We start from the raw sequence: 26,730 nt of genomic DNA, 5'->3' as shown, positions 1-26,730 counted from the left end.
AATTAAAAGTATGAAAGCAAACTAAGCAAGCTATCTCTGTACCAAACGTCAAAATCGGTTAGACGGACGGGCCGTGAAAATCTAGCTGACAGACAGACAGATACACATTCACATTCGTAGGTATAATTAACATGGATTATTGCATCGATTTCTAACAAAATAACTTAAAAAAATAATAGGTACTGTATGAAGTTTTTTTTTTAATTTTTCGAAAAAAAATCTGTATTTTACAAAACCGACCTTAATAATAATTGTAGTTACATCCCATTGTTTGTATTAATCGTATTGATGTTGAAACAATGCCGGTTCGTTCCGAGTTGCTTGAAGTGTACTCTGTGGAGTTATTGCGAACTCGAAAAGTTAATTGCATATGCAAATTGAGTCAATGCTGGGTACACTGGGTGGACGTGACCTGAAACTACTTGACTTCGCAGGAGTATTGTAGTTTTGTGCACAGATATCCCAGTTTTGTATAAAGCTCGTAAAACTACGTGAATGATATTACGAAATAATGAATTAGTCATATCATACCAGATTTTTGTATTAATTTGAAAAAATACCGCAGTAGTTCGAAGGTTAATTTATGAATTCAAGTACATTGAAAGACAAGTGTTTTAAAATTTATAACACCCCCGACAAGTGAAGGTTACAGTAACTAGAAAAGAACTGACAACTTTCAAACGGCTGAACCGATTTTCTTGGATTATAGCTAAGAACATTCTCGATTAAACTACCTTTCAAACAAAAAAAAAAAAATTAAAATCGGTTCATTAGTTTAGGGGCTACGATGCCACATATACACAGATATACACGTCAAACTTATAACACCCCTCTTTTTGGGTCTGGGGTTAAAAATACCAGTCTAGTGTGAGTCAGACTCGCGCAACGAGGTTGCGTACTCGGGTATTTCTTTCGCCATTTTGCATAAAAATAAATAAAAATCTATTTTTTTACAAAATTAATTGATTATTGTGAAAAGTGTAGGTGTCACATCATATACCTACTTCAATAATATTTGATTTTGACTGTTTTAATTTAAATTTTAGCCTACTTTTATACTTTAAAGTAATGTTTTAATTTCGTTTTAATAGCAGTGTTAAATTATTTAACCCACCTTATCCATACTAATATAATAACTATAAGTAAATGCGAAAGTTTGTCAGTCTATCTGTTAGCTTTCACGATCCATCCATAAAACAGATTATAACGAAACTCTGTAGGTACAAAGATAAGTTGTATCCTGGAGATAGACATTGGCTTTTTACTATATTTTACTTACTTTTTATTCCGGAATACTTTTTAAAAACCTTAATCCATCTAGTCTCAAATATATCATCTAATTAACATACACACAATCTAAATACAAAATATCCAAAAAAGTTCCAAAACCATCAAAAACACAAAAACCCAAAAAAAGTCCCAAATCTATCATCTAATTAACATACACACAACAAAAAAGCCAAAACACCTATTCATATACTTATAGATAAAGTTAGATACTTTGACTTACATATTTATTATATTATTACTAGCTCATGCCCGCAGCTTCGCCCGCGTGGATTGGTCAGATCCCCTGCAGCATCAGGATTGAGGAGTTGGAATCAAAATTTTTTATGAAACAATGTCGCAAAGTTCCTCTATCGATTAAAAAAGAAATGACGCAAATCGGTTCAGAAATCTCGGAGATTTCGGTGTACATAGGTAGAAAAACACAACTCCCTTTTCGAAAGTCGGTTAAAAAAGTAGCCTATTTTAGGCCCTGGTCAATCCTCTACTTGTCTGTAAAAATCCCGTCAAACTCGGTTCAGCCGTTCCAAACAGACAGACAGACAGACAGACAGACAGACAGACAAAAATTTTAAAAACGTGTGATTCAGTGTTGGTATCGTTCAAATAACCATATGAGCTTAATATGAGGTAGTTATTTCGAAATTACAGACAGACACTCCAATTTTATTTATTAGTATAGATTATTCAAGAGAGCACGAGAATATTATGTACCTACCTACTAACTCTTCTTTTGTATTCGAGTTTCCAAAGCGAAATTTTCATTGTAAATTGTTATCTTGTTTGCTTTACAAAGCATATTATTCTCATACAATATGAAAAGCTACATAAAGCATGTTATAATGCGGGCATATCTAGGCATAACGAATATGACCTTTGTAAAGTTTGTAGGCCGCTCGAACTTCTCAAGTTTTCCGAGCTTACGAGTTAATATGTACATTATTCTTGTTTGTATTTAGGAAAATGAGTTTATCCACTTGAGTGGCAAATAATATAACAATGTAATGAATTAACGACATGGCTTTTTTATTTAAAAATCAGAGATTAGGATTGGTTATAGCAATCTCTGTATTATAGAGAGCATGTACATATAATATTTGGCTGCAGTCTGTACCGGGTAATGCTTCCATATATATTTGTTTCATTCCATATTTATTTTTCTAATTTATACTTTGAATTCAATAGCTCTTAACCCTGTATATTAATAAGTATATCTATGATTTACTGTTTTATCTATTGCTTAAATACTTTATTATATGGGCCATCCTGAAATTACTGTGAAATTGTTTATGGTTTATGAAATGAGAAAAACATAAGTATTATACTTATTTATATTTCTCGTAAGAATGGAGAAAGTAATTTCTTTACCTATTTGTCGCAAAAAACTTTTGTGTAGGATGGTTTAAGCTAGCAATTTTATGTAGATTAGTTAAATAGAAACAAAGTAATAAATTATCCTCTCTTTGCGAAGGCGTAGCTGAAATAAATGAAGGATTAACGCACGTGGTACCGTTAGGTGACGTTTAATAAATTTCCAGAATATATGGACCTTATTTCGTTCTGACGTCGACGGAAATGGATTATGCTTTCATAACAATATGTTAAAAGCGACCATTTGCGAATCCTTAGGGTTTTAGCGACATGATAAAATGACGTGACGACTACTAGTGTCCGTATATTTATTTCTATGGACCGTTTACTTGGACGTGGACTTTTTGGCTGTGTCATCGGTGCCGCTATGTTGTTACAAGTTTTATTGTGGCGACGATATAGCGACAGGACGAACTGTACAGGGAGCTGTGCTCCTCCATCTTCTGAAGTATTGTCGACAACTTCTTGCAATCCTGCTTGGATTGCAAGAAGTTGTCGACAATTAGTTTCAGGACACAATATGACGAGCGTAAGAACATGAAGACAACGAGCCGCAACTGCCGGCCGTGTGGTTGCGGAATCGTCACTCGTGGAAACGCACGAACGCGGTCGCGTCGTGTGCAGTGTGTCATGGTTGTGTTACATCGTGACCGAAAATCATGCTGTGCGGTGCAAAAACGTCCTTAGACAAATGTAAGCGAAAGCGAATGCTAACATCAGTCATACAAAAGAATGTTATTTCCGGGCACTTTCACAGTCCTTTCAGATGAGATTCCTAAAGACAAAGTATGAAAGTGTCCAAAAAAGAGCACGGAAAACAAGAGATTACTACGTATACTTACAGAGATCATCAAAGAGTGCTGTAAATTGTATCATTCCTGAATTACAGAGGTAATTCACAACAAAAACAGTTTTCTCCACCTAAATTAGATTTTAGGGATTTTGGAATATGAAATATATAGATTCCACATTCAATTTCATGTTGAAGTTTACTGTCAAGTGTACTTAAGAATTCGGGGAGCATCGCTTGCAATTTCAACTCGAGGCGCATTACAAAAATTGGCCGGTTATTGCTATCTCCTTGAAGCATTTCGAAAATGTATATCCGCAGATACCTAGGTCAATACAATCTGAATCCAAATAAGCGCATAATACGGTGGAGATAATCTTGAATTACAAATTATTTTGGTATTACGTTTGTATGGGTAATTCATCCTTCGTCAGCCCGTTAACAAAACCAACCAGCTACTCGTACTTATAGCAAAAAAGTAGGAGGAATCTGTGTATAATATTAAAGAAAACCGGCCAAGTGCGAGACAGACTAGCGCACTGAGGGTTCCGTACTCGGGTATTTTTTCCAACATTTTGCACGATAAATCAAAAACTATTATGCATAAAAATTAATAAAAATCTGTCTTAGAATGTACCTGCAGGTAAAGTCCTTTCATGTAATACCCCACTTGGTATAGTTATCTTACTTTGAAAATTGAAACATATTTTAATTATTTTTTAATGATGTGACCACAAATTCGCAGTTTTCAGATTTATTCCAGTACTTGTGCTATAAGACCTATCTACCTGCCACATTTCATGATTCTAGGTCAACGGGAAGGTCCCTATAGGTTTCTTGACGGACACGACGGACAGACGGACAGAGTGATTCCGTTCCTTCCAGTTCCGTTTTCCTTTAGAGGTACGGAACTCTAAAAATGTGCGATCGCCAAAAACGGTAAATGGTTTTCACAGTAAAGCTTTCCCCTAGCTGATTATAACCGGGTTAAATTGAAAAGCCCAACACAACAAGCACTTCCTAACAGGGAATCACAACACTCAGCTCTCGAGTGCCACATTTCCTCCAGGCATGTACGTTGTACACTGTACAGTGCCGGAGGCCCTGTCGCTAGGGGAGAGAATAATCTATATTCCAACACAACTAAGCCCCCATAGGATCACGTGAATTGATTTTCGGAATGTGTAAATCGTGCTTTACTAACAGAAAAATCTCGGATGTTCAATAAGAAAAGTTGATTGAGTATTATGTTTTATTATAGTTACATTATCACACCTATTAATATCAATAATAAATTATTCATTTTTTTACCAAATATTTTATATCAAAATATGATGTATTGTTAAAAAAATTCATGGAAATGATGATATAATCGAAGATAAACTAAGTAATTTATTTTTACTCGCTCAGTGACCCCTTTCTTGGTGGTCAAATCACTCGCGCAGCTCGCTTAGTACTTGATGAGGAAGAGTTGATGGGCGTAGTAATTAAATGTCTTGGGTGACCGCTGTGAGTAATCGCTCGTCAAACTCGCACATAGCCCAGTGTCAAAATTATCTCAACTACGAGTACGTACTCGCTTCTCGTTGCTCGCCAACTTGTTTCTAGTTTTAGCTCAACTCGTTTCTCGCTAAGTATTAATAACGGTGGTTGAACCTGTTCCTTAGAGAGATTATCAAACTGATTGTGGATGATAGTTACTATAAGTACTAATTGAGGTCGATTAAATTGATCTACGTGTTTCAGAGAGCAGCTTTATCTCAACATCGAGTTCATAATTTTAAGAATTACGAGTATGTATAATATCTATTAATAATTGTTAAGTTAAACCAGCAGCAAAACTCACGGACATCTGTCCGTTCAGACAAATGTTTGTGGGTAGGATGTGCGCCCTATTCAAACAGTACGTTTTACACGTCATAAATTTTACTCACGCTTTGCGATTAAGAGATGCGTCAGTGCCCGTTATCCATACAATGGAGCCTCTTTCACTGTTGCTATAGAAAAGTTTGTAGTCCAAGATACCCTTTTGTCCATACAAAAGGGCGGTTAAACCTTTGTTATCATACCACAATCCATTGCTGCTAACGCGTGCGACCCAAAAGTGAAATAAAGCCATAACGTCCGGAAAATTTATTAAACGTTGTCTTACAAAGTAGGGTAATAAGTACCACATTCATTTATTTGCACCATATGTAAACAGACAAAAGTAGGTTAGGATTAAACATTCAATGTCAATGAGAGCAATTTGTTCGTAAAGAACTAAGTATGTGAACTAAGTAAGTGTGAACTAAGTAAGCCTTTTGTACATAAATCTATAATGTTATTTATATATTACTATGTCTTGTTGGTGTACAATAAAGAATATTTTACTTTTACTTTACTTTATGTGCTTTATAAGTGCGTAGGTACTTACTCAAAAATTTAAAATTTTCGTAGCTTCTGCTTTAAACTTTCGTTTCCCTTGTCGTTTCTGTAAAAAAAAAATTGGTTTATAGAATACACAAAACACATAATAGAATTATTATTCTTGGAATTTACTAAAAATTTAACATATATCTTAAGTAGTTAATCACTTTTATTAGTGTCAATTTTGATATTTAAAAAATTATGGAAAGTCATAAAAGTCATAAAAGGTCATAAAAATTCTTACAGAATACCTTCTTACAGAATACCTAATTACTATTTTTATAGATACTGTAATGCAATTTGCTAGACAAAACTTTTTAAAATTTACAAGACATTCAAGCTTGTTTAATAATAGAGCCTTTTGAGAAAAACTCTTTCAGGAGCTGTTTAATTAAACTTCAGAGAACGTTTTTCTTGTCTCTATTACAAAAAATATTTTCTACGAGTACAAATAGATAAACAAAGGAAAAGAAGACGCAAGTAACCAATAAACATATAGCAAAAATAACTGAGTTATTTATTTATTTATGTTTCCATATTTGGTATTCTAGATTTCCGTAAAATGTTTCAAAGCCGGGCTTAAAGATTTGTATGTAAATCCTTGAGCCCGTGTGACTTTAAAACAAAATATTTTAACGATCTGGAAAACCACAGGTAGGGTTCAGATACATGTTCCTAGAACTTAATTGAATTTGATTGGTTAATATTCAAATGAAAGCCAAATTAACTTTTTTTGAAGCTCACTGTGAATAAATCCTTTTTAGGTAAAACAAAAACCTTATTGCATTGAGTAAGATTCTCATATTTTATCAGAATTCATAACATATTCGGAGCCATAGATGTGCACAAAGAGAAAACGTATCAAAAATCGGTAGCAGCTTGCAATTGCTTCCATTTTATTTCAGCTGCATGTTTTATTTAATATGGAAATTTGTGTTTTCGCTCTCGCAAAAATTACACAATTTAAATATTTTGGGTTATTTATAATAATATGCGCATACTGTTTAACATTTTTTATTTATTGTAGTTAATTGATGTGGAAGTCGGCTATGTCGAGCGTAACCATAATTTACGATTATTAAAATAATATAAGTAATTGTTTAATTTTCATTTAATGTTGCAACTTTTTCTACGCTCATAAAGATTGAGTTGGTCTATAAAATTTATTAGTACCTTTAAACCTTAAAAATAAGGACGTATGCTCATCAGTTAAACACCTTACCCGAATGAAGAAGGACAGAACGTTTGGTTGAAACCATCAAATACCTACTGCTAGATATCGTGGGTACCTCAAACACACATCGCGACTCGGCAGGTACTGCATATTGCAGGCACTTATGGCTGGGTAAAAAGGAAAAAGAGGGATAGGAAGGTGAAAGAAGTATAAGTGGACTGGAATTAAGATTTGCATAACTGTTTAACGATACATACTGAGAAACACAAAAAATAGAATTGTTGACTTTCTGCAATAGAGGACCCCATGAAGAAGAAGAATTTTATCCATAAAAAGATCTCGTGACTCTATGGTAATAAAACGCAACTAGAGATAGGTACTTAGAGTAAATATGTGGGCATGAAATCTAGTTCAACAAAAAACCTTTTGCAATAAAAGCTCAAACTATTTCCTACGTGAAACTCAAATATTATTCTAAACACTTCTTGAACGCCTTTATCGTTATTTCTCTTTCCAACTCTTACACAAAAAGTTAAAAAAGTATCTTAACTTTTTACTATTCCGAGAGAACTATAAAAATTTCGAGCATGTTGTAGTTAGTGTACTTACGCCTCTACTCGATACCTGTTTGAATAATATACGAATATATAGAACTAGAGGATGCCCGCGACTTCGTCCGCGTGGATTTATGTTTTTAAAGATCCCGTGGGAACTATTTTATTTTCCGGGATAAAAGTTGCCTATGTCAATTACAGAGACGCAATCTACCTCGATACCAAATTTCATTCAAATCGGTTAAGTGGATGGGTTTTTGGGAATCCCGTGGGAACTCTTTGATTTTCCGGGATGAAAAGTAGCCTATGTCCGTCCCCGGGATAAAAGCTAAGCGTCAACCAAATTTCGTCAGATCGGTCAAGCTGTTGGGACGTGAAAAGGTAGCAGACAGACAGACATAGGTACATATAATATTGGTATGGATTTAAATCCATTTGTGCTTACCTTGTTTAGAAAACTAAGGTAAATAGAACTATAGTCATCAGTTTTATTGTTAAAGTTTGAGTACAATTTTCCGTACGTAGAAGTTTTGTTTGGTAGACAAGATAAAGTTTAAAAAATAAAACTCGGTCACTATATTTTCTAACAAAGTTATTTGTACAAGTAGTAGTGGCCGGGATGGACGGTCAATAAGTATTTTCATACTAGATTATGCCCGCGACGACGCGTAAATATTATGTTATCAAAATCAGTAGAGTGGCTTGGAAATCTGAGGGAACTGATATACCTACTGACAAACATATTGATAAACACAAAATTCTTCTGTGGCCAGATAAAAGCTTAGAGTCAGTGGATAAATTTAATTATGCAAAACCTTTGGCAAATAACGTGTTAAAAATGGTATCATGGCAATGACGTAATTCCTCAACAGCGAGAAAATTTCCTTTTTAATCAACCACCCTTTCAACCTGGCCAAGTTTAATTAAGGGCCCCAAAGCTTTTACATTGGTAATAATTGTAGGTATACCATATTTCACAATCTGTTTTGTGCTTATTAATTGCGAGGGAACTTGAAATGTTCCTAAAAACCTTTTAAAGTCTCACCCCTTAGCCCTATAAAAGCTTTTTACTGAATAAGTACTTTGGCAGAAGTTGATGTATTTTTATTCTTATATGAGTTTATAATATTTCAGTCAGCGGCGAGGAGAAAACAATACTTAAAAAACGTCAAACTTTTTGGGAAAATACTAGACGTATTTCCAGACCACCGTACGACAGGACAAAATGTGGTAGGTAGATAATGAGTAATGACGATATGCTGTACGAAAAACTCGACGAAACACCACATGATTGTCGTGAAGACCACAAGCCGCGACTCATGTGTGGTTGTTGAAATCGTCACTCGTATAAAACTGAATGACGTATTGGACAAACGACAGTACCTGTGCAGTATGTCATGATGCGTATTATGAACTCAAATCGTGTCGTGTGGTGGTCAGTGGAAAAACGCTCTAAATGCTTAAACTAAAGTTAAGCGAACTTACGTTAATAAATAAAGATAAAGTCGCCAATTCAGACACTTCACTTTTGTAAGAGTGGATTACTATATTTCCAATAGAATCGAATAGAATAGATTTTTATTCAAATAAACTTTTACAAGTGCTTTTGAATCGTCAAATAATTTACCACTGGTTCGGAATGCCGTTCCTACCGAGAAGAACCAGCAAGAAACTCGGCGGTTGCTCTTTTCAATTGTTCAATTTACGATAATATTAATGGAAATAATATAGCACTTGCTTCCAGGGAAATATGTTGCATGAAATATGATCGCCGGTTTAACGCTAAATAAAAGTTCAGTGGTGCAGGCGTAATTCAATATTGAAATGTTAAAGTTTTGCTTTGAAATATTTGTTTTAAGAAATATATTTTGTAGTTGCTATTTTTAACCCCCGACCCAAAAAGAGGGGTGTTATAAGTTTGACGTGTGTATCTGTGTATCTGTGTATCTGTCTGTGGCATCGTAGCGCCTAAACGAATGAACCGATTTTAATTTAGTTTTTTTTGTTTGAAAGGTGGCTTGATCGAGAGTGTTCTTAGCTATAATCTAAAAAAAAATGATGTTTTGGAAAACTCTGATACTTTGGATCGTCGGGGGTGTTATAAATTTTTAATTTACACTTGTTTCCTTTAAAATCAATAAAATTTCTTCTAAAATTAAATAATTCGAATTTAAACGACGATGTTTTTTTTTTTCTTTAAGAATTTAAGATTTTGAATTTTTACTCTAAAAACATTTTTAAAAGTAAATAGGTGAAGATCGCGACTCTGTCCGTGTAGATTTAGGTTTTCTAAAATCTCACAGCAAGTATTTGATTTTCTACAAACTACAACATATCCGTCTCCATATTATACGTAATCTCTGCACCAAATTTCGTCAAAATCGGTTAAACGGATGGGCCAAGGTAACAGACAGAGACACTTTTATATTTATACTTAACTAAATTATACCCGTGACTTCGCTTGCATCCCGAGACAGGCATATGCTACTTTTTATCCCAGAGTATCTAAGAGTTTCTACGGGGTTTTCAAAAATCTAAATTTACGTGGACGAAGTAGCAGGCATCACTTAGTAGAGTATAAACTGATTACAATCAAGGCGGTATAGGTACCTGCAAAAACAATTTGCTTCCCTCCTCGAGTATTGCGGGATTTAATTAAAAATCACAACACTCAGCACTAGAGACCCGCGTATCTTTCGATTAACGTTGGGTCTGGGCACTTGCTTGCTTCGTGAATCTGATTTATACTTTATATAATAAAATAATAAGTAAATAAATAAAAGTTTATTTATCTTTACAAAATCACAATAAAGAATATAAAATAAAGATACAATAAATGTTAATACTAAAAAATAACAACTAAACTTAAAACTAGAAAAACAAAGAACAATGTTTTGTGTGTGACCTAATAAGGCTCTACCTCAGCATAATGCTGCAGTATTACAGCATCATCACGATCAACCCATCAACGGTCCACTACTGAGTACAGGGCTCCTCTCAGAATAAAAAGGGAAAAAAAATTCTTTCACCGCTAAAGAAGTTGAGGTGCGTGCCCGGAATCAAATTCCAGACCTCCCGAATACGAGGAGTACAGTATCAAGTATGAGTAACCTGTACGTGTTATGACAAAATTTTGATTTACCAACCTACAATATCAGTCCAAGAAGTCAAGTGGAAGCAATAAGGCCGACTTTGCATGCAATTTTTTTTAGTTTCTTTGTTTTGTCTTGGTTATTTCATGTTTTGTGTGCAATAATGTTTTTATCTAATCTAACAGTACCTAATCTATCAGTTGACAAACTCAAACAATTAGCAGACTGATTTTTAGATACTAATATACTATTTATTTATGGACAAAAGTTAGTATATTATATTTATATACATTCTAAATACAAAGTACTTATTACATTTATTTAAGCTAATTGAAAAAATAAATAACACCAAAACAATTTATGAACAGCCTTGGCCGTATTCGCTGAGTCTACGAGTATAATCTTTATTACAACATAGCTAAGCTCTCGTGGAAATTCGTAAATTGATTTTCGCAAATTAAGTGCTCGCTCGTGTTTCGGGCCATTACATTAACTACGTTGTTGATACAAATTTTAAACAGCGGTTTACCATTACCCATCTGCGGAGAGTGTTTTTTAGGGTTCCGTACCTCAAAAGGAAAAACGGAACCCTTTTAGGATCACTTTGTTGTCTGTCTGTCTGTCCGTCCGTCCGTCGTGTCTGTCAAGAAAACCTATAGGGTACTTCCCGTGGACCTAGAATCACGAAAGGCAGGTAGGTAGGTCTTATAGCACAAGTAAAGGAATAAATCCGAAAACCATGAATTTGTGGTAACGTCATTAAAATAAAATAAAATGTGCACTATACCAAGTGGGGTATTATTTAAAAGGCTATACCTGTACATTCTAAAACAAATTTTTATTTATTTTTATTGCATAATAGTTTTTGATTTATCGTGCAAAATGTCGAAAAAAAATACCCGAATACGGAACCCTTGGTGCGCGAGTCCGACTCGCACTTGGTCTGTCATTTTATTAAATTTCAATTTCATTATTGGGCCTAACCTTTCCTGACCTTAGAGTAGATTCTGAACCAGTGAAAGGTTCACTTGACGTAAAGCACTTGTAAGTGTTTATTTGAATAAAAAAATCTTTCCATTTCTTTTTCTTGACACCCTTAATACTGTAACGGTTTAGGGGTGAAATTAGAAAGGTCATAGGTTAAAATACCACCCCCTCTCCCCAGTTACAAATCCGTTTAGATCGATATAATTATTGAGAGGAAAGGAAAAATTAGTGATATTTGAATATAAACAAAGGAATCCATTCTGTTAAATGATAAGTTAGCCTTTGATTAGTTGATAGCTTAATAGGTTGTTAAGTAGGTACCTACTTTGAATTATATTATAAGTATTTTCCGAGCGTCTAAGTTCTAAAACCGAAATTTATTAAACGTCAGCTTCCGAATGTGCGGACATACGTTAAACTTTAGGACTTCATTTATTCTAGACTTGCATGGATGAACACTAGACGGGTTCATTTATTACGTACTGCAAGTCTTAAATCACTATACTTGCCTAGATAATAATTCACACAATTATTATGTAAACTTTTCATATATTCATTTATCGCTGTATCTGTATTTTTGTCTCACTGTATGTCATTTTTCTACGACCATCAGTTTTACCGATGCTGACGAAATTTGGTAATAAGATGATTTACATCCCGAAAACAGATACATGTAATATGTTTTTTATCCCGGAATCAAAAAGTTCCCACAGGATTCTTAAGAATCTAAATCCACGCGAACGAAGCCGCGTGCATAATCTAGTGCACCTATAGTACTTACTATAAATGTTTAAAGTAAGATAAAAATCCTTTGCTAAAAGTTTTGCTTTAAACCAATGAGTGTTGCTGGTGAAGCATTATTGATTTAAAAAGCGTTCTTAAGGAATTAATAGAAAACTAATTTACATTTTGCGCTGCTATTCTGTTACCTTTTTCCCTTGAGTATTGAAAGTTTTTGCATAAACATTTTATTTATGTAAAACTGAGATGGCCTTGCCATCCGTCATACGGTTTTATGACTGTCGGAAATTTGAAGCCTTGCTCTTAAAAACAAAAATCTCGCACGAAAAGAAATAAATTAGTTAAGATTCTGAGTAATTGTAGGAAAGGAAGTATAAAAAACAAAAGGGCAAAATAAATTGCTCTAAAGCTAAATTGCGTTAGGGTCGGTCATAAATTAGATAAAAGTCGTAAATTTTAACTTAGAAATCTCTACAAGTGTACAAAATTGTAATCACGTGTTATGCGAGTGGTCTAGGCAAGGCAAGGGCGTGAGAAAGTAAAAGGTACGGCCCATTAAGGGAAGTTTGAAATACATTTTATTTTCAGCCAATTAGCCATCAGCCAGGGTAATTCTGTGCGCAAGAGTGAACCAATCAGAAACCGAAATTTCGCTGGGTTTTTTTTTGCATTTCAGATCATGGGCGTGGACAAAGATATCCGTGTGGACGTTTTAAGTCTACACTGGGGGACCGAGAGGAACATTCGATTGAGGTCTGGCTCAACGTGCAGTAGAGCCTAACAGTGAACATTAAGTGTAGAAATATATTGAAATTGTGTAGTTTAATGATAGTAAATTATAAATAGAATAAAATAGTGTGTATCCGGACCAGCAGAAGCTGATATATGGTGATGTACTAATTTACATTTAATTTTAAACTAGATTATTTGAAAATCAGTTCCAAAAATCTTGAGTAAAGAATTATTTTACAAACTAAATTAGAGATGATATTATTATTTGGATATTAGGAGGTGTTACAATATTGTGTATAACTATTAGATTTGCATCCAAAATTATAGAAATGGGACATTTCTCTTTGTGGAACTAGGATTCAAATATATCTAGAATAAATAATGAATATATTATAATTTACGCATAATGTGTGTCCTTAGAATTTACTTTATTATAGAAGTAAGAATTATAGATAATATCTCTATTGATTATGTGGGCATGTGTGTATTTTAGATAAAATGATGTACATAATATTATATAAAGCCGAAAGGGTTTTTTTGTTTGAATATTTGCTTTTCCCTTTCAATAATTAGTATGGCTTAGGAAGCAAATATTCGGCCGGGAATTAATTAATGTAATAAAGTTACTTAATTTCCAGTCTAAATAATAAATTCAGTTTCTCTTCTATATTTGTTTTTAAACTGAGTGAGTAGTAGAAAATCTATTCACCAGTAATAAATTATATGAATATTATTTTCCTCTTTTATTGCTATATTTATACCTATATGAAGTAGTGAATATTGAAAGGAGATTCAAGTTAAAGATTTATTAGTTATGGTTCATTTGATTTTTTGATATAGCTCAAACTTAAGTCACATGTGTGCATATTTAATTTGATAACCTTCAATATTGACTTTCTCTCTCTAATACATACCTAAATAAAAGTACTTACTATGGAACTAAGAAATACAAATTTCTTCCATCTTACATTGAAATTAGTATTGAAATTGAGTAAATAAAATAACGTCATTTAGTGGAAGTTGATCACAAAAGTTAGGACGAAGCATCATTATCATCATCATGATCAATCTTTTATATGGTTATGAATGAACTAGAACATTTGAGAGAACTCTAGGGATGTGAAATTCTCACGATGGTTTTTCCTTATACTTCTATTTTCACAAAACGATTAGTACCTAATTTACCAAGAATGCTCTACACTACTAAAGATAATAGAGTTGGCTGGGTTCGAATCTCAGGCTAAAGACAAAGGGACCTTTTTACTTTCGAGTCATAGCTAAATTTCATCTACTTACCCCGAACGAGACAATGGAGTACACGCTGCCTCCAGAGGGCAGATGGCGAGGCAGGTAGGTACCTTTTTTTATTGTGTACCGATCCTTCCCAAACAGCATTTTAGGTAACATTATCTGTTAAAACCGACGCCAGCTGAATTTGTGAATCACCGAGTTTTGAATAGATAAAAATACTAGTTTTGCTGTACTTTGTAATTCCTTTGCTTGATATTATATTATGGTACATGGTTGATTGGTGACGTACCAGCAGCGAGATTCCGGCACAAAGCAAACACGTCATGTCTTTATACAGCTGGACTCTCCGAACTAATAAATTGGCCAATTTATTGACAATCAATCAAACAAATATATAAATATACAAAAATACCATGGTTTTGGGGCGAGCCCAGAGCTCATTGAAAAGAACCTAGGTTTCCGTACCTAGGCAAATTGAAAACGCTTCGCAGCGAAATAGGAGAGTCCAAGTGCTGTGCCCCGATAACAATGCTAAAAGACTGAGATTTCAGTGTAGGGCTCCCCCCGTGCTTGAGGAATGCCGGTTGGTCTCAAACCGATGGCCTAAATAAGGCAAATACACGTATCAACTGATTTTCCACACTAACAGGACGTTCTAAATTAGCAAATCTCTCCACTCATTATATCTATTTTGAGGAGTTGAAATTTTACATTAATTTTTTATAATTCAATCCGTGTAAACCTGTTAGCTGGTCGAGAAGTCTACGTGTTCACCCAACGTACTGTACCAATTAATTACTTGTAAATAACTCATGACTTAAATACCTAGGTGTTTCTATAATTCAGCTGAGTTTATTTCTTATTTTATCTCTTCATAATGCCTAATCTTAACCACTAGTATAGACGATCACAGCGTACCATCACAGAAATTTGATGCCGAGTGACCAGGGATCTATGTACGTATTCGAAATAACGATATGACTAGATTTACATTAACATAAAAATAACACAACGTAGAAATTGTGATTGGGTATTTGAGAGAGAAAAATTTATAAACTTACATTGCTATTTATAAATTATAAGTTTTAAGGACACACTGCATGTTGTTTTATATTTATATGTTGTACATTTACATTTATTTATGTATAGGGGGAGCAGGAGAGCAGAAATAAGCTGTATGTCTTATAAATGTAAAATTTACAGGTTTTCAGAAGATACTACAGAGATCGAGCTATTATTCCTTGCTTATTTCTCAGGCTTAATTTTTTTCAAACTCTGAGAATGCATATAATCGAAGCAGACCCAAACATGTGATTGCAATTAGTATCAGTATTATATTAGTATTAAAAATACGGCTTCGCGACTTATGAAAGTTATTCAAATAAAATTTAAAATAGTACCAAAGTAGGTAAAAGAAATAGGGTCAAATTGAAAAAAAAAAAAAGGATGTCTTCAGGTAGAAAAGGACGTAGAACAAAGCAAGTAGGTGCGGGGCAAAGCGATGTTAGTACCGTAGAATCGAGCGAGCAAACAACGACCTTAGGGAATGCTACATTAGAGTTGATTTTGAAAAAAATCACCGAATTCGAAGCAAAATTACATCAGTTAAATTCAAATACCGGTTCAAATGAAATCGCGAGCGTTTCTTCACACGAGTCGAACGGGATTAATGAAAATGAAAAATCTGATAGGCAGGGGTCAAATCTTGAAACCGCGAGCACAAGTACATTATCTGAGACCCGGAATTTATATGTTGTACAGCCGTCAGTAACTAAACCAAATTTCGACGGAAAACCATTCACTAACCCCATCGTTTTTCTAAAACGATTAAAGAAATATATAAGGGCGGTAAATGGATTAGATCGCGAAATAGATATAGCGTTAGGTTGCATCTCGGGGCATGCTCGGAAGGTTATGGACTTGTATTCGAAGGGCTGGACTACGTTCGCTGACTTCGAGATTGATTTTAGACGAAATTATTGGACCGAACAAATTCAGGAATCTATAAGATATAAATTGATTAATGCGGTATATTCAAGCGATTCGGGAATGTCGATGTCCGAACATTTTGCTGAGCAAGCAGAATCAATGCAGTCATTAACTATTGCGTTTAGTGAGAGAGATTTGGTCAATTCTATTATGCGACATTATGCTATAGATATACAGCGATTATGGTTTACTAGAACAGAGGAAGTTAACATCATGAACGGAGCGAAATTTCTTCGAAACATAGAGCAAAATATTGTTGAAAAACCTAGGCAATTTACGAGAGGTAGCGTTAGTAATAATTACAGAGGTAGACGATACAATGAGTCATCATCGAGACGACCTATTGTAGCAACAATGTCAACAAGAAGTTGGAGAGCTAGGGGAAATTCGACGAGGGGACGCGGCTATCGTGGTCGATTAGGTTCTAGGGTTAACTTTAACAGGCCTACGGTATCCGAATCTAAACAAATTAGGCCGACTATCACGTTCGTGAAAGAGGGCGAGGATCTTACTGTGTCTAAGAATGTGGGGGAGGGATCATCAAAAAACTAGAATGCCCAACACAAACGAGGTCAAATCAGTTATTCTTGTGTGGCACGGGCGTCAGAAAGACCTCAGATCACGAAAGGACAGGTGTAGTCTATAGGATCTTAATTAATAGTGGATGGAAGCCAGGACAGAGTTTGGGGACCGGAGATAAGGGACTTAAACGGTTATTAAGAGGCGGCGTTGATTATAACGAGTATAGTAGTCAATTTGAAATTAGGAGTATAGGAATCTTATTGGAAAACCAGTTTGAAAATGTAACAGAGTGTAATGAGTTAGGCGTGACTTGTGAAACTTGTATGAGGAGAGGTTTGAATGTGTACACAATGTATCATGAATTAGATGAACAAACCGATGTGAGTGTTGATTATTCTTTACCTAGGTTACCTGAAGTATGTGTTAGATTGTATGGAAGAAGTATGAGTGCACTCATAGATACGGGAAGTCAGATTAGTGGAATAACTAGGGAATTGTACGACTCTATTCTGAGAGAACATGGGACATTGCCAGAGATCGCTATTCCAGCAATTCAAATACAAGGCGCGTTTGGATCGCGAAGTGAAAGCACAAATCGGTTAGTGCTAATAGAGTTTCAGTTAGGTAGTACTTTAGTTGAAGCACCTGTACTAGTTATGCGACGTCTTCCTAGGTCATTGATACTAGGATACGATTGGTTAGAGCGGGTAAAAGGAATAGTGAACTGTAATGGTGAACACACTTTGACTATTGTACATATGGGCGTTAGGTCTTGTGTTAGGCTGAATTCGGACTGCAAAATCGAAAGGTTAGGGGGAGAGACGAACGCAGCCACGATTAATTTAATATTAAATCAAAACTCTAGGCCAGTGGAACAAAGTGTATCAGACATGAATTTAGATAATGAGAAATTTAAGGGATTAAAATTAGATGACGCGAACTTAAGTAATGAACAAAAGGAATTATTACTACCTGTGTTAAACAAACACTGTAAGGTATTTACGGAAGGTTTAGGTTTGACAAACAAGTACGTACACGTTATTGAGCTATTAGACGAAACACCTTTTGTAAAACACAGTTATCCGGTACCTTTGGCGTATAGAGAACAGGTAAAAACCGAATTAGAAGAGTTAGAAAAACTAGGCGTGATCAGACAGGAAGCGACTCCTTACTGTAGTCCTCTCACTTTCACTAAGAAGCAAGATGGGTCAATAAGACTCTTATTGGACGCACGAGAGTTGAATAAGAAAATGGTAGGTGACGCGGGCGCGCCTCCACTCACATCTGAGATTTTACAATCCTTTCATGGAGTAAATTATATCAGTTTAATTGATTTGAATAATGCCTATTTTCAAATACCTTTGCATAAAGATTCTAGGAAGTATACTGGGTTCTCGTTCATGGGGAAGACGTATACTTATAATGTTTTACCTCAAGGTTTAAAAACTTCTGTAGCAGGGTTCTCGAGAGCAATGGATTATATCCTAGTAGGAGTACGAGAGTTTTGCGTAAACTATTTAGACGACATAGTCATATTCACTACGGGGGACATAAAGTTACACTTAGAACATTTAGATCGAGTGTTAGATAAATTAGAAACCGCAGGTTTAACTGGAAGGTTAGAGAAGTGTCGGTTCTTATGTGTAGAGGTAAAGTTGTTAGGACACATAGTAAATACTAACGGGGTACATATGGATCCTGAACGGGTTAAAGCCATATTAGACTTCCCTATACCTCGGACTATAAAACAATTACGAGGATTTCTGGGATTAATAAATTATTTCAGAAGATTTATTTCAAAATATAGCGAAGAGGTTAAACCACTGTGTGACCTATTAAAACAAAATACGAAATGGTCATGGACAGAGGAAATTAACGATTGTTTTGAAAGGGTCAAGAAATTGTTTATAGACACGATACTTCTTGTACACCCAGATCCTAAGGGAACTTATTATTTACAAACCGATAGCAGTAATTTGGGGGTTTCGGGTTATGTCTATCAATTGAATGAAGCTGGTGAAGAACAAATATTAGGGTTCTGTAGTAAAGCATTGACAGAGACAGAACGCAAATGGACAGTTACTGAACAAGAACTATGGGCCATCATTTTCAGTTTGTCAAAGTTTGAAACATATTTGAGAGGAGCGAATTTAGTCATTAGGACTGATCATAAAAGCCTGATATTCTTGCAGACGTGCAAACTATTGAGCGCTAGGATGATACGTTGGGTACATTATATAGGGCGATTTAATTACACAGTCGAACATGTGAAAGGTAAATTAAACATTGTAGCAGACGTATTGTCTCGACACTTAAAGGGGACCACTGATGTATTAACTAACAAGGCCACGGGGCCTGAAATGAATCTATTTAAAACATCATTAGGACGATTAGTGCGGGAGCGATGGAGAGAGATAGGTAGTTATCAAAGTCGCGACAAGACTGCTAGTGAGATAATTAGACGCGTGCAAACAGCAGACGCTTCTGAATCAAAGTACTACGTGCTTAAAGAAGGGATTCTTTATAGAAGAGACATAAAAGGGGATATCTTAAGGTTATATGTTCCCGAGAACATACTAAGGGATTTGATAGTTAGCATACATGAAGAAGTAGGTCATTTCGGGCGATACAAGGTTTATGCTCTGATGAAACGTCAATATTATTTCCCAAATATGTCTCGTAAAATAGGTCGTGTTGTAAGAGCTTGCGAGACATGTCAAAAGTCAAAACATGCTTTGGAGACGCACACGGGGCCAATAAAAACTGTAATAGCGAAGGAAATAGGAGAGAGAGTTTTTTGCGATATTTTTGGACCTTTACCGGCAGGACGATTTGGTTTTAAATACATATTCGTAATGCAAGATGCTTATAGTAAGTTAATCAGACTATACCCACTACGCCAGGCTAGTGGGAAGGCTACTTTAACTTGTGTAAAAAAGTTTCATAAGCAGGTCACAATTAAGACATTATGTTCAGACAGAGGCGCGAACTTTACTTCAAAAGTTTTCGAGTTAGGTATTCGCCAACTAGGTATCGAGTTAACGCACACATCTGTTAGAAATCCACGGCCAAATTCAACAGAGAGAGTTAATAAAGAGTTAGGTAGATTATTCAGGACGTATTGCGACAAATCACATCGTTCATGGGTAGATCTATTATCGGATATAGAAGATTGTTACAATCAGGTAATACATACTACAACGGGATATTCGCCAAACGAGATTATATATGGAAAACGTACTCTGCTATCGACTGATTTCAACACTGACTCATCGGTGAGGGCAGACTTACAGGGTGAATCGTTAGAACAGATTCGACAGCAGGCACGACAAAACATAGATAAGGCGGCCGAAAGTAGACAATTACATTATAACAAAAATCATAAGTTAATACAATTCGAAATCGGAGATTTAGTGAAACTTAAGACTTTTACGAAGTCAGATGCGGATAAAAAGTTGACAAAAAAATTCATGCGCTTATATGAAGGACCGTACATAATAGGGGCAGTTCCATATAATAATGTATATACATTAATAGACGTTCATACTGGTAAAGTTAAGGGTAACTACAATGCCATTCATTTGTTTAGGTACTATGTAGATAACTAGAAGGATAGGTAAAACTAGAGTATTAAAAGGGACAGAAAACAGGTAGTTTGGGGTACACTAAACAAAGAGATACCTGAGTTAAATAGTTATGGTCATGCCCGAGGGTATAATAGATAGGCGTAGGAGGTTTGATACTAGCATTCTAATACAGATAAGGGGAAAAATAGATTTTGAAACGACTAGCACAGCTGCAGGGACAAAAGGAGCTACGTGTATTAAAAATCTATTTTGAGGGAGCGTGAGATGGCCTTGCCATCCGTCATACGGTTTTATGACTGTCGGAAATTTGAAGCCTTGCTCTTAAAAACAAAAATCTCGCACGAAAAGAAATAAATTAGTTAAGATTCTGAGTAATTGTAGGAAAGGAAGTATAAAAAACAAAAGGGCAAAATAAATTGCTCTAAAGCTAAATTGCGTTAGGGTCGGTCATAAATTAGATAAAAGTCGTAAATTTTAACTTAGAAATCTCTACAAGTGTACAAAATTGTAATCACGTGTTATGCGAGTGGTCTAGGCAAGGCAAGGGCGTGAGAAAGTAAAAGGTACGGCCCATTAAGGGAAGTTTGAAATACATTTTATTTTCAGCCAATTAGCCATCAGCCAGGGTAATTCTGTGCGCAAGAGTGAACCAATCAGAAACCGAAATTTCGCTGGGTTTTTTTTTGCATTTCAGATCATGGGCGTGGACAAAGATATCCGTGTGGACGTTTTAAGTCTACACTGGGGGACCGAGAGGAACATTCGATTGAGGTCTGGCTCAACGTGCAGTAGAGCCTAACAGTGAACATTAAGTGTAGAAATATATTGAAATTGTGTAGTTTAATGATAGTAAATTATAAATAGAATAAAATAGTGTGTATCCGGACCAGCAGAAGCTGATATATGGTGATGTACTAATTTACATTTAATTTTAAACTAGATTATTTGAAAATCAGTTCCAAAAATCTTGAGTAAAGAATTATTTTACAAACTAAATTAGAGATGATATTATTATTTGGATATTAGGAGGTGTTACAATATTGTGTATAACTATTAGATTTGCATCCAAAATTATAGAAATGGGACATTTCTCTTTGTGGAACTAGGATTCAAATATATCTAGAATAAATAATGAATATATTATAATTTACGCATAATGTGTGTCCTTAGAATTTACTTTATTATAGAAGTAAGAATTATAGATAATATCTCTATTGATTATGTGGGCATGTGTGTATTTTAGATAAAATGATGTACATAATATTATATAAAGCCGAAAGGGTTTTTTTGTTTGAATATTTGCTTTTCCCTTTCAATAATTAGTATGGCTTAGGAAGCAAATATTCGGCCGGGAATTAATTAATGTAATAAAGTTACTTAATTTCCAGTCTAAATAATAAATTCAGTTTCTCTTCTATATTTGTTTTTAAACTGAGTGAGTAGTAGAAAATCTATTCACCAGTAATAAATTATATGAATATTATTTTCCTCTTTTATTGCTATATTTATACCTATATGAAGTAGTGAATATTGAAAGGAGATTCAAGTTAAAGATTTATTAGTTATGGTTCATTTGATTTTTTGATATAGCTCAAACTTAAGTCACATGTGTGCATATTTAATTTGATAACCTTCAATATTGACTTTCTCTCTCTAATACATACCTAAATAAAAGTACTTACTATGGAACTAAGAAATACAAATTTCTTCCATCTTACATTGAAATTAGTATTGAAATTGAGTAAATAAAATAACGTCATTTAGTGGAAGTTGATCACAAAAGTTAGGACGAAGCATCATTATCATCATCATGATCAATCTTTTATATGGTTATGAATGAACTAGAACATTTGAGAGAACTCTAGGGATGTGAAATTCTCACGATGGTTTTTCCTTATACTTCTATTTTCACAAAACGATTAGTACCTAATTTACCAAGAATGCTCTACACTACTAAAGATAATAGAGTTGGCTGGGTTCGAATCTCAGGCTAAAGACAAAGGGACCTTTTTACTTTCGAGTCATAGCTAAATTTCATCTACTTACCCCGAACGAGACAATGGAGTACACGCTGCCTCCAGAGGGCAGATGGCGAGGCAGGTAGGTACCTTTTTTTATTGTGTACCGATCCTTCCCAAACAGCATTTTAGGTAACATTATCTGTTAAAACCGACGCCAGCTGAATTTGTGAATCACCGAGTTTTGAATAGATAAAAATACTAGTTTTGCTGTACTTTGTAATTCCTTTGCTTGATATTATATTATGGTACATGGTTGATTGGTGACGTACCAGCAGCGAGATTCCGGCACAAAGCAAACACGTCATGTCTTTATACAGCTGGACTCTCCGAACTAATAAATTGGCCAATTTATTGACAATCAATCAAACAAATATATAAATATACAAAAATACCATGGTTTTGGGGCGAGCCCAGAGCTCATTGAAAAGAACCTAGGTTTCCGTACCTAGGCAAATTGAAAACGCTTCGCAGCGAAATAGGAGAGTCCAAGTGCTGTGCCCCGATAACAATGCTAAAAGACTGAGATTTCAGTGTAGGGCTCCCCCCGTGCTTGAGGAATGCCGGTTGGTCTCAAACCGATGGCCTAAATAAGGCAAATACACGTATCAACTGATTTTCCACACTAACAGGACGTTCTAAATTAGCAAATCTCTCCACTCATTATATCTATTTTGAGGAGTTGAAATTTTACATTAATTTTTTATAATTCAATCCGTGTAAACCTGTTAGCTGGTCGAGAAGTCTACGTGTTCACCCAACGTACTGTACCAATTAATTACTTGTAAATAACTCATGACTTAAATACCTAGGTGTTTCTATAATTCAGCTGAGTTTATTTCTTATTTTATCTCTTCATAATGCCTAATCTTAACCACTAGTATAGACGATCACAGCGTACCATCACAAAACGTTTAAGCTCGACTCGCGCTACTTCTTCTTTAGTTTCACTAATGGTATCCAGTCATGTTTACATATCAATAATATAATTATTCTTTATACCTAATCAAAAAAAAAACTCTTAACGAGGGTGACTGGATGAGAAAGTTTGACTAAACGCGGCTCGCTCTCAAACCGGCCCTTACAAGGCCTATACTTAGTAGGTACGCCAGTCGATAGACCTAGGGTGGTGACGATGAAGATTTAAAGAATTTGTAATATAAATACATAGTGCACACGTACCTACTCATACCTATTTCCTTAACGATTACGAGATGATCACCACGAATATGCTTTTATACTATAATTCTAACCGAATCAAATGGGTGATCACATCACTCGCGGCGTAAGTATCACGTACCATATCGTGGATTGTTATCGCCAAAATGATTTGTTCGACATTCCCGAAATCAAGTCAAATAAAACCAACCGTTGTGCTAAATATGTATTTTTTCACGCAAACTGTGAACCAACTTCCTTCGGTGGTGTTCCCACTAGAATTCAGGCGATAATAAATGGGCTGATAAACAAATTCCTGAAAAGCCGGCCATGCACTGACGTTTCCTCTGGTTCTGCAAATGTTAATGGCTGGCGGTAATTACTTAACATCAGATGACACGTCTGCTCATTTTCTCGATATTTATATACATATATAAAAACTATTAAAATTGAAAGCAATTGAATAGATAGAACAAAGGAAAATGAGGTGTGGTCTTACAATAGGTAAATAAATCTTACCAGCAGCTGGTGCTCTTCCAAGTTTGACGAGGTTTGCCGAACTTTTAATTACAAGCGGCCAATAAATTCAGAACCCCTCGGGGGATTAAAGAGTGGGATTAAAGAAACTTGGACGGATTACAATTTGTTACAAACTACCTTGGAAGCTAAACCGGTTGGTATAACCTTCGTCCTGGAAATGGCTAATGCACATTTAAAACGATTCGCTAACGACCGGTATCTAAATAAATATAACTGAAATAGGTTTGCTTACAATGCTCATCTCGTATACAATAAAAAGAAAAGTCATGATTCCGCGCAGCCTAAACTTTTGGACCTAGAAATCTGAAGTTTTGTACAGAGGTTCCCTTTCTTCTTCCTTTATAAGACTCCCTTTATAAAAGTAAAAAAAAAATAAGTATAAGGTTGGACTTGTAAAAAATATAAGCATGTCTATACAGAAATGACGAATGGCTAAGACGTGGTGCGGACATGTATCTACTACTTATCCATTTATTCTTCATAAACCCTCAATGTGGTGGTGCTCGTAACAGTCGCAACACTATGCACACTATGTATGCTAACGCAATACTAATTAATCTTTTGATGATAAAATAATAATATAATATTGTGCGTAGGTATATCGTCCGCGTTAAATCGTACTATCGACATCCACACGTCCACGCCACGTCGCTACAAACGCCGTTTGTATATAAAGCGCAACTAATTGTGACATGACCTAACTTTTTTATAATTTGACAGTTAACTACCTTAACTTTTAAAACGTAGACTATCCGGAGTGCTTTAAAGCCCGGTCATTAAAGAAAAGTAAGTTAGATCGTTATAAAAGTTTCGAAAGCAATGCGTTATAACAAATTTTAACAACATTTTATTTGGAACAATGTTTTTAGTTTCAAATTGCTCCGCAAAAATGTTTCCCACGTAGCAACACATTTTAATGTTCACAAACTTTAAAAACGGGCGTTAGGTAACACAACTTCCGTATAAAAGAGCCTTGAGCAAGCATCTCAATTCCACATTTTGCTTCATATTCGTAGGTAGAGTACGAGTATGTCAAAGAGCATACTGCATAGGTAAAATGAAAAACAAAAATAATAAAACGACTAAGAACAGCTAACTAGAGTGGCATGCACTCTATACGCCATAAAAAGCACTGTTTGCCACTTTAACTCAAACTACGTAATCATTGGGTTGTTTCGTAGAAAATAATGCAGTCAGATAATATTTTTAACTTGATATTTTTGATAGAATCAGAACTATAACCTTGGCCGATACGTATCTTGTTTCGTAAACTCATGAAACAATTTTCATACGTAGACACTATTCATTTCCACTAGTAGGTACGAGTTTTAAAAATTTTCTCTTTTTAAAAATTCTTCTGTGACTATAGGCCCGAACTCATTGAATAAATAAATAGTACATAATATTATTTGGATAGCCCGTATGCCAACTTTGTAAAATTTGACTACAAAATGTACCTATTTGGCTACAAAATGTCATTCTAATGGCAAACCTTAGGAAAATCATCAAAGTTTTTAAGAATTTCAGCATTGTTACAGAGTAACTGCTATCTAATCGGTGGTTATGGTATGATGCCTTAGAGAAGATTCATGCTAGGTAGATAGATTCATTTACTTCTCTATTTTCTACCCTTAACGAGCATGTACACGAATTTAAATCCTGTATAAAAGGAGTTTTCTTTTTTATGTTTGAAACAAGGCCCTGAGAGCCTAAAAAGCTTAAATTTATGTGCACAAAAGACGTCTGTGATTCTATTTTAGTGAGTTGCTACCACTTATACGCCGCTGTTTTGTTCCTGCGGTATTATAATTACAAAGACTGTGAGCTGTAATAGACTCATTAGTAAGATCTAAAATAATGGTTTTCATTAAATTCCTTATACTTTTACATTGTTGTGTGGGTATTTTACTTTTATTATTTAGTAAGACAATTCGTATTTCATCCATGCCGTCATATCACACGTCATATATACATAATGTGTATACAGTTTATGGAAAAAAGAAAAATCTATATTTAGGGATATCTTGAGTCTTAACTGTTTTAATTTTTAATACACGATAGTAATTATGTTAAAAACGAGTCAGTTTGTAAGTTTCCTTCTATCCTTTTTATTTCACAGCTCAACCGCTACACCGATCAATACGAAAGCCATAGAGTAAGCTTGCATCCTGAAGGCCTTTTATTATAAATTTCCTCCCACGAAAACAAAGAGTTTCTATGAGATTTTAGATAACCCACGCAGACGAAGTCATAGGCAGAAGCTAGCGAAGTTATAATACGAGTACAGTTTGAGTAAGTATAAATCTGTGACCTATATTCCATTCATAACTTACAACTTACTACAATACTCGTTTGTATATACAAAATGTAAACGTGAATACTAAATACAAGACACATTTTAGCAGCCAATGTTTTTTTGTTTGTTAGTGTTTTATGGTAAAGAATTTGCTTGGTCAGAAAACTGAAAAAAGTGCACAAAAATACATTTTTACTACCAAGCAATTGCTATATGCTGTAAATATGTGCCT

The 26,730-nt window shown here is 34.8% G+C and overlaps 1 protein-coding gene across 4 annotated transcripts in view; it reads right to left on the bottom strand.

Moving 5' to 3' along the window:
- The window catches only part of LOC123872324 (kazrin), a 167,319-nt gene that overhangs the window by 76,580 nt on the left and 64,009 nt on the right, over positions 1-26,730 (bottom strand). For 3 of the 4 annotated variants that reach the window (XM_045916537.1, XM_045916538.1, XM_045916539.1), the window contains exon 2: positions 5,865-5,921. The exons of the other annotated variant lie outside the window; for it this stretch is intronic. The gene's annotated coding sequence lies outside the window, so the exon portion shown is untranslated. The remainder of the gene's footprint in view (positions 1-5,864; positions 5,922-26,730) is intronic. 4 annotated transcript variants of the gene reach the window in all.

This window comes from Maniola jurtina, chromosome 15, assembly GCF_905333055.1.
Source record: "Maniola jurtina chromosome 15, ilManJurt1.1, whole genome shotgun sequence".
Lineage (NCBI taxonomy): Eukaryota > Metazoa > Arthropoda > Insecta > Lepidoptera > Nymphalidae > Maniola > Maniola jurtina.
The sequence above is the reverse complement of the archived record's forward strand: the minus strand, read 5'-3'. Positions and strand labels throughout refer to the sequence as shown.